At 38.8% G+C, this 13558-nt stretch overlaps 1 non-coding gene across 1 annotated transcript; it reads right to left on the minus strand.

The window, feature by feature from the left end:
- Nucleotides 1–855: 855 nt before the first annotated feature.
- LOC139038558 (U6 spliceosomal RNA) lies at nt 856–960 on the minus strand. The gene has a single exon (XR_011491599.1). It is a non-coding gene; the product is annotated as a U6 spliceosomal RNA (small nuclear RNA).
- Nucleotides 961–13558: the final 12598 nt, after the last annotated feature.

The following is a 13558-nucleotide window of genomic DNA, read 5'->3' on the forward strand; positions in this document are numbered from 1 at the left end:
CAGGTCACTTACAGACCAAATTAGAAATTCTGGATTGGACCCAAGCATGAATGCTTTAAAGGATCATATATGAGAAGTTAGGAATCCATAGGCCCAGAGGTAGGGGGAAGCGTGCTAACACTGGAACAAGGGTAAGTCCCCAGCTCACATTTGAGTAGCTACAAAGAGCTACTTCACTTCTCTCCAGACTCCTTCCCAACTAAGAATTGCCCTCCAGGGAAAATGTTATCTTTAGCAATTTTTCTTTAATCATAGTACAAAACACATATAACATTTACCATCTTCACTATCTTAAAGGTACAGTTCAGTAGTGTTAGGTACATTCGCAGTGCTCTAAAACTTTTTCATTTTGCAAAACTGAAGCTCTATACCCAATTCCCTATTCCCTACTGTTTCCAGACCCTGACAACCACCACTTTACTTTCTACTCCTGTGAATTGAACTACTTTAGATTCCTTGTATAAGTAGAATCATATAGCATTTATCTTTGGGAAACTGGTTTATTTCACTTAGCATAAAGACCTCAAGTTTCATCCATGTTGTAACATGTAACAGGATTTCTATTTTTTCCAAGCTGAATAATATTTAATTGCATGAATATACCATGCTTTCTTTATGAATTCGTCTGTCCATGGATATTGGGTTGCATCTACCTCTTATATATTGTGAATAATGCTGCAATGAACTTGAGTATGCAAATAACTCTTTGAGACCCTGTGTTGTATTCTCTTGGCTATACACCCAGAAATGGGATTACTGGATCATATGGTATTTTAATTTTTGAGGAATCTCCATTCTGTTTTCCATAGTGGCTGTATCACTTTTCATTCCTACCAACAGCACACAAGAGATCTCAAAAATATGGAAAACTTCATGAATTTGCATGTCATACTTATGCAGGGGGCATGCTGATCTCCTCTGTATTGTTTCAATTTTAGTATACAGGCTGCTGAAGCAAACACCAAATAAAAAAGGTTTGAGATAATATTCAGAGCTTATTAACAAACCCCAAATAGATGGCAGGCTGAGTCTCCCAGATTTATTTTTAAAAATGCATGGTTGAATAATTAATTTTATTTTAAGAGGAATCAGATCAATGTCAAAGAAAAGTTACTAACAGGGAGTCCTCAAAGTATAGTCCCATATTAGAGCATCAGCCAGGAACTTGCTAAAAATGCAGATTCTTAGCCCCAACCCCCAGAAACTTCCTGAAGCAAAAAATTCTGCAAATTGGGTCCAGCAATCCGTATTTTAGAAACTTCGTAGAGGCTATTAGTGCATACTAAAGTTGGAAACACTCTCTACATTTTGATTTTATGGATCTTAGAAAGAACATTCTAAGCACTAATACTTTTGCTATTAATGCTTGAAATGCCAATACATTTATTCCTTTTTGTTTTGTTTTGCTTTCTGTTAGTTGTTTGGTTGCCTGGTTGGTGAAACAGCCTTGCTGTAAGCATCAGTGACTTCACGATAAAAGCAGACTTAGGCAGTATTTCACTCTCTAATTCGTAACTACAGTAACTTCTCAGTCATGATGTAAAATGACTAAGTCTGTAAAATGAGAAGACTAGGTCAAGGTTGGCAGATCTCTGCCTTACATGCCACTTTTCCAAAACCCAAGGCAGACATAGCTAATTGATCAAGACACTCTATACCTCCCATTCAGACAGTCTCAGAATCCTCCTTGACATAGCCCTACCAAAAATTAGTTATATCCTGAAATGAAATCCATTTGCTACCAGATAATCTTAATGAGATTATCTTGATGAGCCCCTTAATGAGGGTGAAAGAGGAAAGTGAAAAAGCTGACTTGAAACTCAGCATTTAAGAAAAGCTAAGATCATGTCATCTGGTCTCATCACTTCATGGGAAATAGAAGAGGAAAAAATGGGAGCAGTGACAGATTTTATTTCCTTGGACTCTAGAATCACTGCAGACAGTGACTGCAGCCATGAAATTAAAAGATGCTTGCTCACTGGAAGATGTCAGAGTTGGACCATAAACAAGGCTGAGAGCTGAAGAACTGATGCTTTCAAACTATGGTGCTGGAGAAGACTCTTGAGAGTCCCTTGGAGGAGATCAAACCAGTCAATCCTAAAAGAAATTAACCCTGAATATTCATTGGAAGGACTGATGCTGAAGTTTAAGCTCCAATTCTTTGGCCACCTGATGTAAAGAGCCAACTCATTGGAAAAGACCCTGATGCTGGGAAAGATTGAAGGCAGGAGAAGAAGGGGATGACAGAAGATGAGTTGGTTGGATGGCATCACCGACTTGAAGGACATGAATTTGAGCAAACTCCTGGAGACAGTGGATAGTAGAGGAGCCTGGTGTGCTACGTACAGTCCACAATTTAGTGACTGAACAACAACAAATCATCATTGCCCTGTTTATCTCTGTCCTTAAATAGTATGGGCTCCATATACTATCAATTCTAGGCTGTCCTCTAGAACTGTTAATATTCTGTGAGCTTAGTTTTCTCATCTATAAGATGCCACTGGTGTCATCTACCTCATGGGGTTCTTAGGAAGATAAATGAAATAATGCATTTAAATCAGCTGGATCAGCACTAGACACAAAGTTATTAAAAGCTCATTAAATCTTAGTTCTTTTTTTTTCCTTAGTTGTGTCTTTTTTTGATTAATTTATTTATTTTAATTGGAGGATAATTATATTACAATATTGTGGTGGTTTTTCTATACATCAGCATGAATCAGCCACGGGTACACAACTCTTGTTTACATTTTTTTCTGACTGCTCACTTTACCATTGGCTGGCAAGTATAGCTGGCCAAGCTCAGTGTTTCCCTGAGAAGTGTAAGTGGTATTGGCCATAATGAGAACTGACTGATTTCTTAGCCTTTGCATCTGTTGCAGTATTATCCTCTCCACTATGCTTACCAAGCCTGCACATTGATTCAAATGAGTAGCCTTTGGGTGAAAAGGGAGCATTCTTAGTTCCTATTTAAACTAATTTCACAAAAGCAAAACCTAAATAATAATATTCTCTAGCACAAAAATGGAAAAGGCAATGGCACCCCACTCCAGTACTCTTGCCTAGAAACTCCCATGGATGGAGGAGCCTGGTAGGCTGCAGTCCATGGGATCACTAAGAGTCGGACATGACTGAGCGACTTCACTTTCACTTTTCACTTTCATACATTGGAGAAGGAAATGGCAGCCCACTCCAGCATTCTTGCCTGGAGAATCCCAGGGACAGAGGAGTGTGGTAGGCTGCCATCCATGGGGTTGCACAGAATTGGACATGACTGAAGAACTTAGCAGCAGCAGCAGCCAGTACAAAAATAAACTAGGCACACATATAACCAATGTTCTAGTGCTGACTTAGTATGATGTTAATGAGACTGTTTCCCTCTTGGATTAGATGCAAGGAAGGTAAGATTTATTAAGGACCATGCATGTGTGACCAATGCAAAGAAATAGAGGAAAACAATCGAATGAGAAAGACTAGAAATCTCTTCAAGAAAATGAGAGATACCAAGGGAACATTTCATGCAAAGATGTGAAAATAAAGGACAGAAATGTTATGGACCTAACAGAAGCAGAAGATATCAAGAAGAGGTGGCAAGAATACACAGAAGAACTGTTCAAAAAAGATCATGACCCAGATAACCATGATGGTGTGATCACTCACCTAGAGCCAGACATCCTGGAATGTGAAGTCAAGCGGGCCTTAGGAAGCATCACTACGAGCAAAGCCAGTGGAGGTGATGGAATTCCAGTTGAGCTAGTTCAAATTCTGAAAGATGAGGCTGTGAAAGTGCTGCGCTCAATAGGCCAGCAAATCTGGAAAACTCAGCAGTGGCCACAGGACTGGAAAAGGTCAGTTTTCATTCCAATCCCAAAGAAAGGCAATGCCAAAGAATGCTCAAACTACCGCACAATTGCACTCATCTCACACACTAGTAAAGTAATGCTCAAAATTCTCCAAGCCAGGCTTCAACAGTCTGTGAATCATGAACTTTCAGATGTTCAAGTTGGATTTAGAAAAGGCAGAGGAACAAGAGATCAAATTGCCAACATCTGCTGGATTGTCGAAAAAGCAAGAGATTTCCATAAAAACATCCACTTCTGCTTTACTGATTATGCCAAAGCCTTTGACTGTGTGGATCACAACAAACTGGAAAATCCTTAAAAAGGTGGGAATACCAGAACACCTTACCAGCCTCCTGAGAAATCTGTATGTAGGTCAGAAAGCAACAGTTAGAACTGGACATGGAAAAACAGACTGGTTCCAAATCAAGAAAGGAGTACATAAAGGCTGTATATTGTCACCCTGCTTATTTAACTTATATGCAGAGTACATCATGCAAAATGCCAGGCTGGATGAAGCACAAGCTGGAATCAAGATTGCCAGGAGAAATATCAGTAACCTCAGATACACAGATGACACCATCCTTATGGCCAAAAGTGAAGAAGAACTAAAAAGCCTCTTACTTTACCAACAAAGGTCCATCTAGTCAAGGCTATGGTTTTTCCAGCAGTCATGTATGGATGTGAGAGTTGGACTATAAAGAAAGCTGAGTGCTTTTGAACTGAGTGCTTTTGAACTGTGGTGTTGGAGAAGAGTCTTGAGAGTCCCTTGGACTGCAAGGAGATCCAACCTGTACATCCTAATGGAAATCAGTCCTGAATAGTCATTGGAAGGACTGATGCTGAAGCTGAAACTCCAATACTTTGGCCACCTGATGCAAGGAACCGACTCATTAGAAAAGACCCTGATGCTGGGAAAGATCAAAGGCGGGAGGAGACGGGGACAACTGAGGATGAGATGATTGGATGGCATCACCAACACAATGGACATGAGTTTGAGTAGGTTCTAGAAGTTGGTGAGGGACAGGGAGGCCTGGCGTGCTGCAGTCCATGGGGGTCTCAAAATGTCAGACATCACTGAATGACTGAAATGAACTGATACATGTGCAAAAGCTTTGTTAGCCAATTTGCTGTATCTGATTATATCTGATTTATTCTGCTCAAAAACACTGTGAGATATATATAACTACGCTGTTTCCAATTTACAGATAAGAAAACTGAAGTCCAGAGAAGAAACATAACTAATTATAAGCTTGAAAGAGGAGTCAGCTTCCTTATTTGGAGGGGCCAGTTCAAAATGAAGGTGCAAGGCCTCTTTTGTCAAGTTTATTAAGAATTCCAAGACAAATACTGCAGCGCATTAAACCAAGCCCAGGACCTGAGTGTAAGTTGTGAGCTACTGCAAGAATTGTATGCCCATGAAGCCACCCCTGCTTGTGTCGGAACTCATTCCAAAACCTATATCACCTTTCTATTTCATCTTATAGGAGGGCCAAGTGACTTTATGAAATCTGAAAGTTAGAATAGGAAACAATGCTTCTGGGTGCAGTATGGAAAATATTTCTTAAAGCAGTCACAAGCAAGCCTCTGTGGCTGTGTACATATAAGCCAAAGTGTAAAATCTTGGGACTCAAACCAATGTCAGAGATCCCTTTTCAGTAGGTGCAACCTAGTGGATAAAAATAAATGATAAAATCCATTGTTTCACTTTCTTTTCCTCCACTTTATAATAATTCCAAGATCCCCAGCATGGTTACCTTAGACCAAATGGGATCTTGGATAAATGGATTCATCCAGCAATTCATTAAGAGATGATGAAAAGGAGGGAGAACCTTGAAAGGAGGAACCATGTAGACCCCACATACAGGAGCTGTAACAGGGTCACAGTTAAAAGCCCAGAGGGTGCTAAAGTCAAGAGCTTTGAAGAGAAGAAATTACAATAGGTATAATGACCCAAAGGCAGTAATGAGAGTGGAAATTCAAGGCAGACGCAGGGCAAATGAACATGAGTTCCCAGGAGCACCTCCTCCTGCATTCCACGTCTGTGAGACCTGCAGGGGACCAGACAAGAAGAAAAGAAAGACAGTATCCTGGGCTTTGCAACTCTGCAGGCCATGGTTGGGGCCCAAGTTGTCATTCTGAATTTCATCCTCCCAGGAATTTAGTGCAGCAATTATTTATGAAGCCACAATCATTTTCTGATGCGTCCCTTAAAAATCTAGGCGCTTCTGCCCCTGCAATTCTGAGAATGATAGAAACTGACTGAATCATTAGTATTTGCCCCAGTCCCACAGGTGTCTCTGTCACCCTCTTCACCATATCACTCCACATTTTGTTCCTCTTCATGACTGGGGGGGTGAGCTGTAACTGACAGAAAATCTAAATTGCCCTCTTATCTAACACAAGTTTAAAGTAGGTCTGTGTGACTTCGTTGGTTTAGGGCAAGGGTGAATAAATGTCTGATTTTATCAGATGCAAATTTGCAGAAGTGATGAGAGTCAAAAAATTCTTATTATTCAACACAGGATCTTGCTGAGACATCCAAAACACACCAGGTTTTAACACCTTTTAAAAATCACTTTTTTTTAAGCCTGCACACTGCCCAGTCTTACTGTCACCAGACAGACCGAAGCTAGCATCTCAGTTTTACCACTAGCTGTGTGACCATGGTCTAATTACTTATCTTTTTTGGATCTCAAATTTCTCAATGAAGATAATAATAACTACCATTCAGACTTGATGTAAAAACTAAATGCAAAGTACAAGTGCAACTGTTTAGTAGAGTCTATGTTCTAGCATAGTTTATCAAGTAATATTTGCTTAATGAGAAATGATTGCATGAATGGCCAATCAATACATGGAAAAATTGTGGAAAAAGTTTTTCCCCTTTTCTTGCACATCCTCATTTCAGACTCAACTGGGATGTAAGCATGAAACACAAATACTGTATTTATTTTACAAAGAAATTTACAGTTTATAAAATGAGAATTATTTAGTCTTTGTAAAAGTTCTTGAGTGACGGTTTAAGAAGGGTTGCCACTTCCATTTTATAGAAAAAGAAAGGAAGGTTAAGGGCAGTAATTTTAATTTAATTAACAAATCTATATAGTTAAAAGAAGAAAAATAAGGAAGTAAGGAAGGGAGAAGGGGCTCAAGGACAGGTTCCTCTAACTTTAAATTCTTTCCATTTTAGAAAACCACCATCCCATATATCCATGAATGCTGAAGCAACCCATCTGTAATCACTGGACCAAGTGTTAACATAATCAAAATAGACATTTCCTTCCTGGCTAAACCTGATTAACGGCTTAATCTATCTATGGTACCATTTCTGAAAAACACAAAGGAGATTTTTCATATAAGGCTGTCAGAAAAGATTCAGGCTCAGAAGAAGCAATCTTTTAATTACCTTCAGTTGTACTATCTCCAAGATGGCTCTCGTGGAGCAGAGATTAGGACACAGAGTCATTTCACATGTCATTCTCAGTGTTCTCACCTGCCAGTCAGAACCCAGAACAATTTCAGATGAAGCCGTGGACAGGTTTATGATAAAGGAGAGCTTTGAGATTAGACAACAAAGAGGGGGACCAACTCAGAAATTCCAAGGCACTTGGGTCCCTAAATAGAATGACGTCCTGAAATCCAACAGAAAAATAAAGAGATGGAGGGATGTATTAATGTTTATTAACCATCTATTACATGTTAGGGTAAGCACCAAAGTGAAACCTCTAAATACAGTATCCCATTTAATCTCCCCATATATCTGAAAAGTAGACATTTTTATCCCCACTGTATAAATAAGAATCTGTAGCCCATAGAATTCAGGTAGCATGTCCAAAATTAGTGGCCAAGCTTCAACTTAAGCCCTCACTGGTCTGAATCTAAAACCCTTGTTTTATCATCTGACTAGGAGTTCTCAACCGGCATTTCACATCTCAGAGCAGGGCTGACAGGAAAGGAAAAATACAGATTTTCATGTTCCATTCTAGAACAATATTCTGACTCAGTACATCTGTGATGTACAGCCTAGTTCTCTGTCCTTAGCAAATGTTCTGGGTAATTATAAGCGACAGCAAGGTTTGAAAAGCCCATACCATTTTGCCTCCTCAAGAGACAAAGATGTTTCTTAGATCAGTGGTACTAAGCACACTCAGCACTTAGCTAGTATCATGAGTATAAATTTCTCCTTGACACCCAAGGTGCATGAGTGATCCTATGTCTCTATATTTGCAAATCAAATTGTGTCCTTTCAACCTATCACTATGCTACTGGGGGTAGGTGTCACTAGCTCATGAAAAAACAAGAAAACCGGAAGTGCAATCATCCTTCCTGATCTCAGAAGAGCTCCTCTCATCTTTTCCTAAGCTACCAAGCAAAGTAGCCCTTTACTCTCAACCCTAGGGCCACTGTCCACTTGTCTTTCTCTACATCTTTTTTCTTTAACAAGGAAATTTAATGATTAACTAGGATGCATAAAATATTCTAGGCCCCAGACAACAGATAGCACTTTTTTCTTTTATGGGAATAAGATTAGTCTGAAAATGCATAAAAATGAGATTTCTGTCCCCAAGGATGAACAGCTACGTCTTCAAAGGGACGGGAAACAAAACAGAAGTTTGAGTCTTCCTATTCTGCTACCTTAAATTATCATTAACCCACCTTGCAGAGCCATTTACAGACTTCAGCGCAAAATAAGATGACATTCAAATCAATGTGTGTGCTTGATCATAACAGATGCCTGACGCTGAGTGAGAAAAATACGGGAAACAAAACAAACTGTGGCCCCTTCCCCACAGAGACTTTATCATCCTGTTGTGAAATGGAGTATATATGGAGTGACCCTGAACTTTTACACCTTGAATTCCTTTTTTTGTTCAGCTATGACTATATTTGTGCATTCTGAGTCGAGGCTTTACATGCCCTCCCCCCAAAAAATTGAAACATTGATATTATGGTTATTCTCTATACACTACAAAATAAGGTATAGCAATATACTTTGCAAACTGTAATTTATTATACTGATGTACCAGAAATCTTAAAAATTCTTTAAAGTAAGAAAAAAAGTAGACAGCTTTATCACTGCAGTAAGTGTGTGGTGATAAAAGAAGCCACCTCACTTCCGGCTTCATCTTATCTTTTCTACCATAATTTCTTCTTTGCTCCCTGTCATCCTCTTGGGCTTATCTTTATTCACAGGTGACATTGTTTTTATAGAAAAAATCCTAAGTATTGACTTAAAACAATAAAACAGCCAATTATTTTATCATCAAAGTGAGTTTGTGTACAACAAAATTGCAATTCAGGACACACAATCTCTGGCAAACCACGGGCAAGTCGGGAATACAAAGAAGAGGGCAGTTCTGTTACAGAGGAGAAGGGAAAGTTGGAAGGAGCTGGTGTGGACAGAGTCTGTTGGAGAAAACGGGAATTTGCACTGAGGTGGATTTTCATTGGCTGAGTTATGACATCTCTTCTCAGCTAGCTTGTTGCCAGGCAAGAAGAAATTCTTCCTTCCTCATGCTGGGTAGTAAAGTAGTAACCTGGAACATTTCTTTTTCAAGTTATACAGATTTTGTGAATTGGCCTAAAGTTCATTAAGCATTCAACCCTCAAGCTGTAGCAGAAATAGTTATATTATAAAAATAAAATCTCTAATGCTGGCTCACACACTGCACTCCTAACAGGCACCCTCCACTTTGCCTGTGTTACCTCATTCAGTCCTCACAATAACACTATGAAGTCAAAATAACACACATGTTCTCGAGATTGAGCAAAACTGTACTTCCAAGAGGCTAGACAGTTTGCCCAAAGTCATACAGGTGAGCTGGAACCTGGGCTTATTGGTGCAGAAAACCACAGTGCCTTTTTCACTCTACAGCTACAGACATCTACCAGTCCAGTCAGTTCAGTCGCCCAATCATGTCCTACTCTTTGCGACCCCATGAATCGCAGCACACCAGGCCTCCCTGTCCATCACAAACTCCCGTTACTATTATATGTTTTTCAAATACTCTATGCTTCTTATCATGTCCTTGCCACAATTCAAAATTCTTTACAAATATCAATTGATTTAATACTCATAACCACTTAGGTAGGTGTTATTAATAACCCCATTTTAAAAATAAAAGAGATGACTTCATTTTCAGAGTCTCTGACTCATTTTCTAAAAACAATTTCTAAGAGTCCCTGACAGCTCTAGCAGCTACTGATTCAATAGCAGACAAGATACCTCCAAGGTCAGACTCACCAGCCCCCTGTTTGAGACAAGGCCATCTTGAAGACCAGGTAAAATCCTTTGAGGTGATGTCTATAAAATTCTGTCCAAGACAATAAAGCAAAAACAAATCAAATTTAGTTTTCCTTAGAAAAAATTATGACAAAGAGATGACATTAGCTGACAGTTGTGCAGGTTTCTATTTTAATATGTATTCATTTGAAAGGGTGCTTTAAAATATAATTAAGTGAGAGGAACTAAGAAACTTCTGTCAAAAGTACTCAGTCTGGTTTTCACTTAACAAATAGGTGGAAAAGAAAAAGGAGAGAAGGAGTGAGGGAAAGAGAAAGAAAAAGAGAGAGAAAGAAGGGAAGGAAAAAAAGAAGAGAGGGAGGGAAGGAGGGAAAAAATAGAAAAAATAAAGAAAGGAGTAAAACAATATCCTTCCCAGAAGCTAAAAAATATGAAATAAGCAAAGTATCAAGAAATGTAATATCATAGACTTAGGGTCAGCTAAGATCAAGTCTTCCTTCCATCTCAAGAACTCTATATGACCACTGACAAATTACTTAACCTCTTCAAGTATCAGTTTCTTTACCTAAAAAAGAAAAAAAAAAACCCTTAAAAAATATCTTTTTGTGTGATTAAATGAAACAATGTATGTGAAGAGTCTAATACTATGAGAAGTGACTATATCTACTCTAACATGTAAGGTTTGAGGACATAAAAAAACACAGATTAAAAACCTTACTTTGAACCATCACCAAAAAAGTAATATTTTGGATGCCCGTTCTCAGAACTAGATGGAATCAGATGATCTCTCGAATCACTACTGCACTGAAGGAAATACTGACAATTCCCATCTAACCCACCTGAACCATTTCATATTTCTTAAAACAACGAGAAGAGTAAAAGGTAGTCAAAATAAGTACATCGTAGTATTTTAAGCATTGTCAATATATAAAAATAATAATCAGTAAATCTTGAGAATTTGTTGGGTAACATTGTCCTCCAAATAAAATATCAACATCACAGTCTATAAATTACATACTTTTCCCATTTATAAGGCATGACCTGTCTCCTAAATGCAATAGACTCCCACAGGGAGGAAATCTGTAACTAGCCTATTTATTCAAGAACACTCTTCTCACTTACTTCCTTCAGTCAACATTTCTTTTTTATCAAACAGACTTCACTACTTAAGATTCTGCCTTCAAATTCCAGCTCTTTTAGTTACTAACTTCGGGCACATTAAATAATCTTTCTTGTCTTTATTGTTCTCATTTAAAACATGGAATTGAGACTTGTCTTTATAGGGAACCAAATGTCAAAAAGCCCATCAAAGTGTCTCCACACACATTCATTACTCAATATGTGGCGGGTACTGACTTGTTTATTCATGCTATTATTTATTGTTATCTCTGAGTTGTGTTCCTTATTAATGCTCTCAAACAACTTCATTCTGAACTCATAATGTCTCCATGCTATATGGAGACAAAATACTATATCTAAAATCCTGCCCTTCTGAGATAGTTTATGATAACTAATCTAGGTGACTTCTGATCAGGTCTTTCAACTAGAGCTCCTGAGGAAACTCTGTTCAGTCAGATGTTGATATCCACAGGTTCTGCATCTGCAGATTCAACCAACCACATCTTAAACATAGTACATGATCTGTGGTTGGCTGAATCTGCAGAACCCATGAAATAGATGGTGTACTAAGGAACTTAAACATCAGGGGTTTGGGTATGAATGCAGGGGTGGGGCATGGGGATTAGGGTGTCCCTGAACCTATCCCAGGCAGAGGATACTGAGGGGTGACAGTATTTGGAAATTTGTTCAGAAGAAAAGATCCTGTCTTAAATTTAAGCAAGGTTGTTGCTCAGTCACTAAGTCATGTCTGACTCTTTGCATTACAGCCAACCAGGCTTCCCTGTCTTTTATTACCTCCCAGAGCTTGCTCAAACTCATGTCCATCGAGTCAGTGATGCCATCCAACCATCTCATCCTCTGTCATCCCCTTCTCCTCCTGCCTCCAATCTTTCCCAGCATCAGGGTCTTTTCCAATGAGATAAGGCCTTCGGCTCTTCGCATCAGGTGGCCAAGGTATTGGAGTTTCAGCTTCATCATCAATCCTTCCAATGAATACTCAAGGTTGATTTCCTTTAGGATTGACTGGTTTGATCTCCTTACTGTCCAAGGGATTCTTGAGAGTCTTCTTCAGCACCACAGTTTGAAAGCATAAATTCTTCAGCTTTCAGCCTTCTTCATGATGCAACTCTCATATCCATACATGACTACTGGAATAACCATAGCTTTGACTCCACGGACTTTGTCAGCAAAGTGATGTCTGCTTTTTAATATGTTGTCTAGGTTTATCATAGCTTTTCTTTCAAGGAGCAAACATCTTTTAATTTCATGGCTGCAGTCACTGTCCTTACTGATGTTGGAGCACAAGAAAATAAAATCTGTCACTTTTTCTTCATCTATTTGCCATGAAATGATGGGACCAGGATGCCATGATCTTAGTTTTCTGAATGTTGAGTTTTTAACCCAGCCTTTTCACTCTCCTCTTCACCTTCATCAAGAGGCCCTTTAGGTCTTCTTTGCTTTCTGACATTAGGGTAGTAACATCTGCATATCTGAGGTTATTGATATTTCTCCCAGAAATCTTGATTCCATTTTGTGATTCATCCAACCTGGCATTTCCCATGATGTACTCTGCATAAAAGTTAGATAAGCAAGATGACAATATACAGTCTTGATGTACTCATTTCCCAATTTTGAGCCAGTCCATTATTTCATGTCCAATTCTAATTGTTGCTTCTTGACCTCCATACAAACAAGATTAAAAGCTAGAAATAAATGTACACTCACTAACCTTGAAAAGGGAGACATGACTGTTCAACTCATTGGTTAATAATCAGGAAGAAAGTGCCAGTGACTTAGATGACTGATTTGCAGATTACTGTATTGCTCAGGTTAATTAGGATGAAGGATGGCTACAAGAAGGACTAAGGAAGCTAAGACATTAAATGGTGCAGAAATGAGTACTAAGGTCACTCACAGTGTCAAGAATAACGTGACATGAGCATTCTGGATTTTGAAGAAATTATCATTCTGTTCATGCATTCTAATGGCATCCTTGAGATAATTAAAATGTCTCTGAAACTAGTGAGTGAGATGTCAAAGCAGATAACTCAATAGAGATGTCAGCTTTCTGTGTAACAGCTGTCAAAACAGTGACTAAGATTTAAGACTAGCAATGATTTTCTTTTTCCCTGGCCAATTGATGAAATGACAGTGACTTCTCACTAGTGTATGCTTAATAAAGTATAGACTGGAAAACAGGGAGGGGCAGGGCTGGGCTGTTTGAAGGACAGTATCCCAGTAAGTTCTACCCTGAACTACTGCAAAAACCTAGTTTATAACCTCCTCTTCTTATGACAGAAACAACTTTCAAAAATGCTAAAGTAATTCATGTTCTTCCATGATTAGAACTTTTCAG

Source organism: Odocoileus virginianus, chromosome 15 (assembly GCF_023699985.2).
Source record: "Odocoileus virginianus isolate 20LAN1187 ecotype Illinois chromosome 15, Ovbor_1.2, whole genome shotgun sequence".
NCBI classification, from domain to species: domain Eukaryota; kingdom Metazoa; phylum Chordata; class Mammalia; order Artiodactyla; family Cervidae; genus Odocoileus; species Odocoileus virginianus.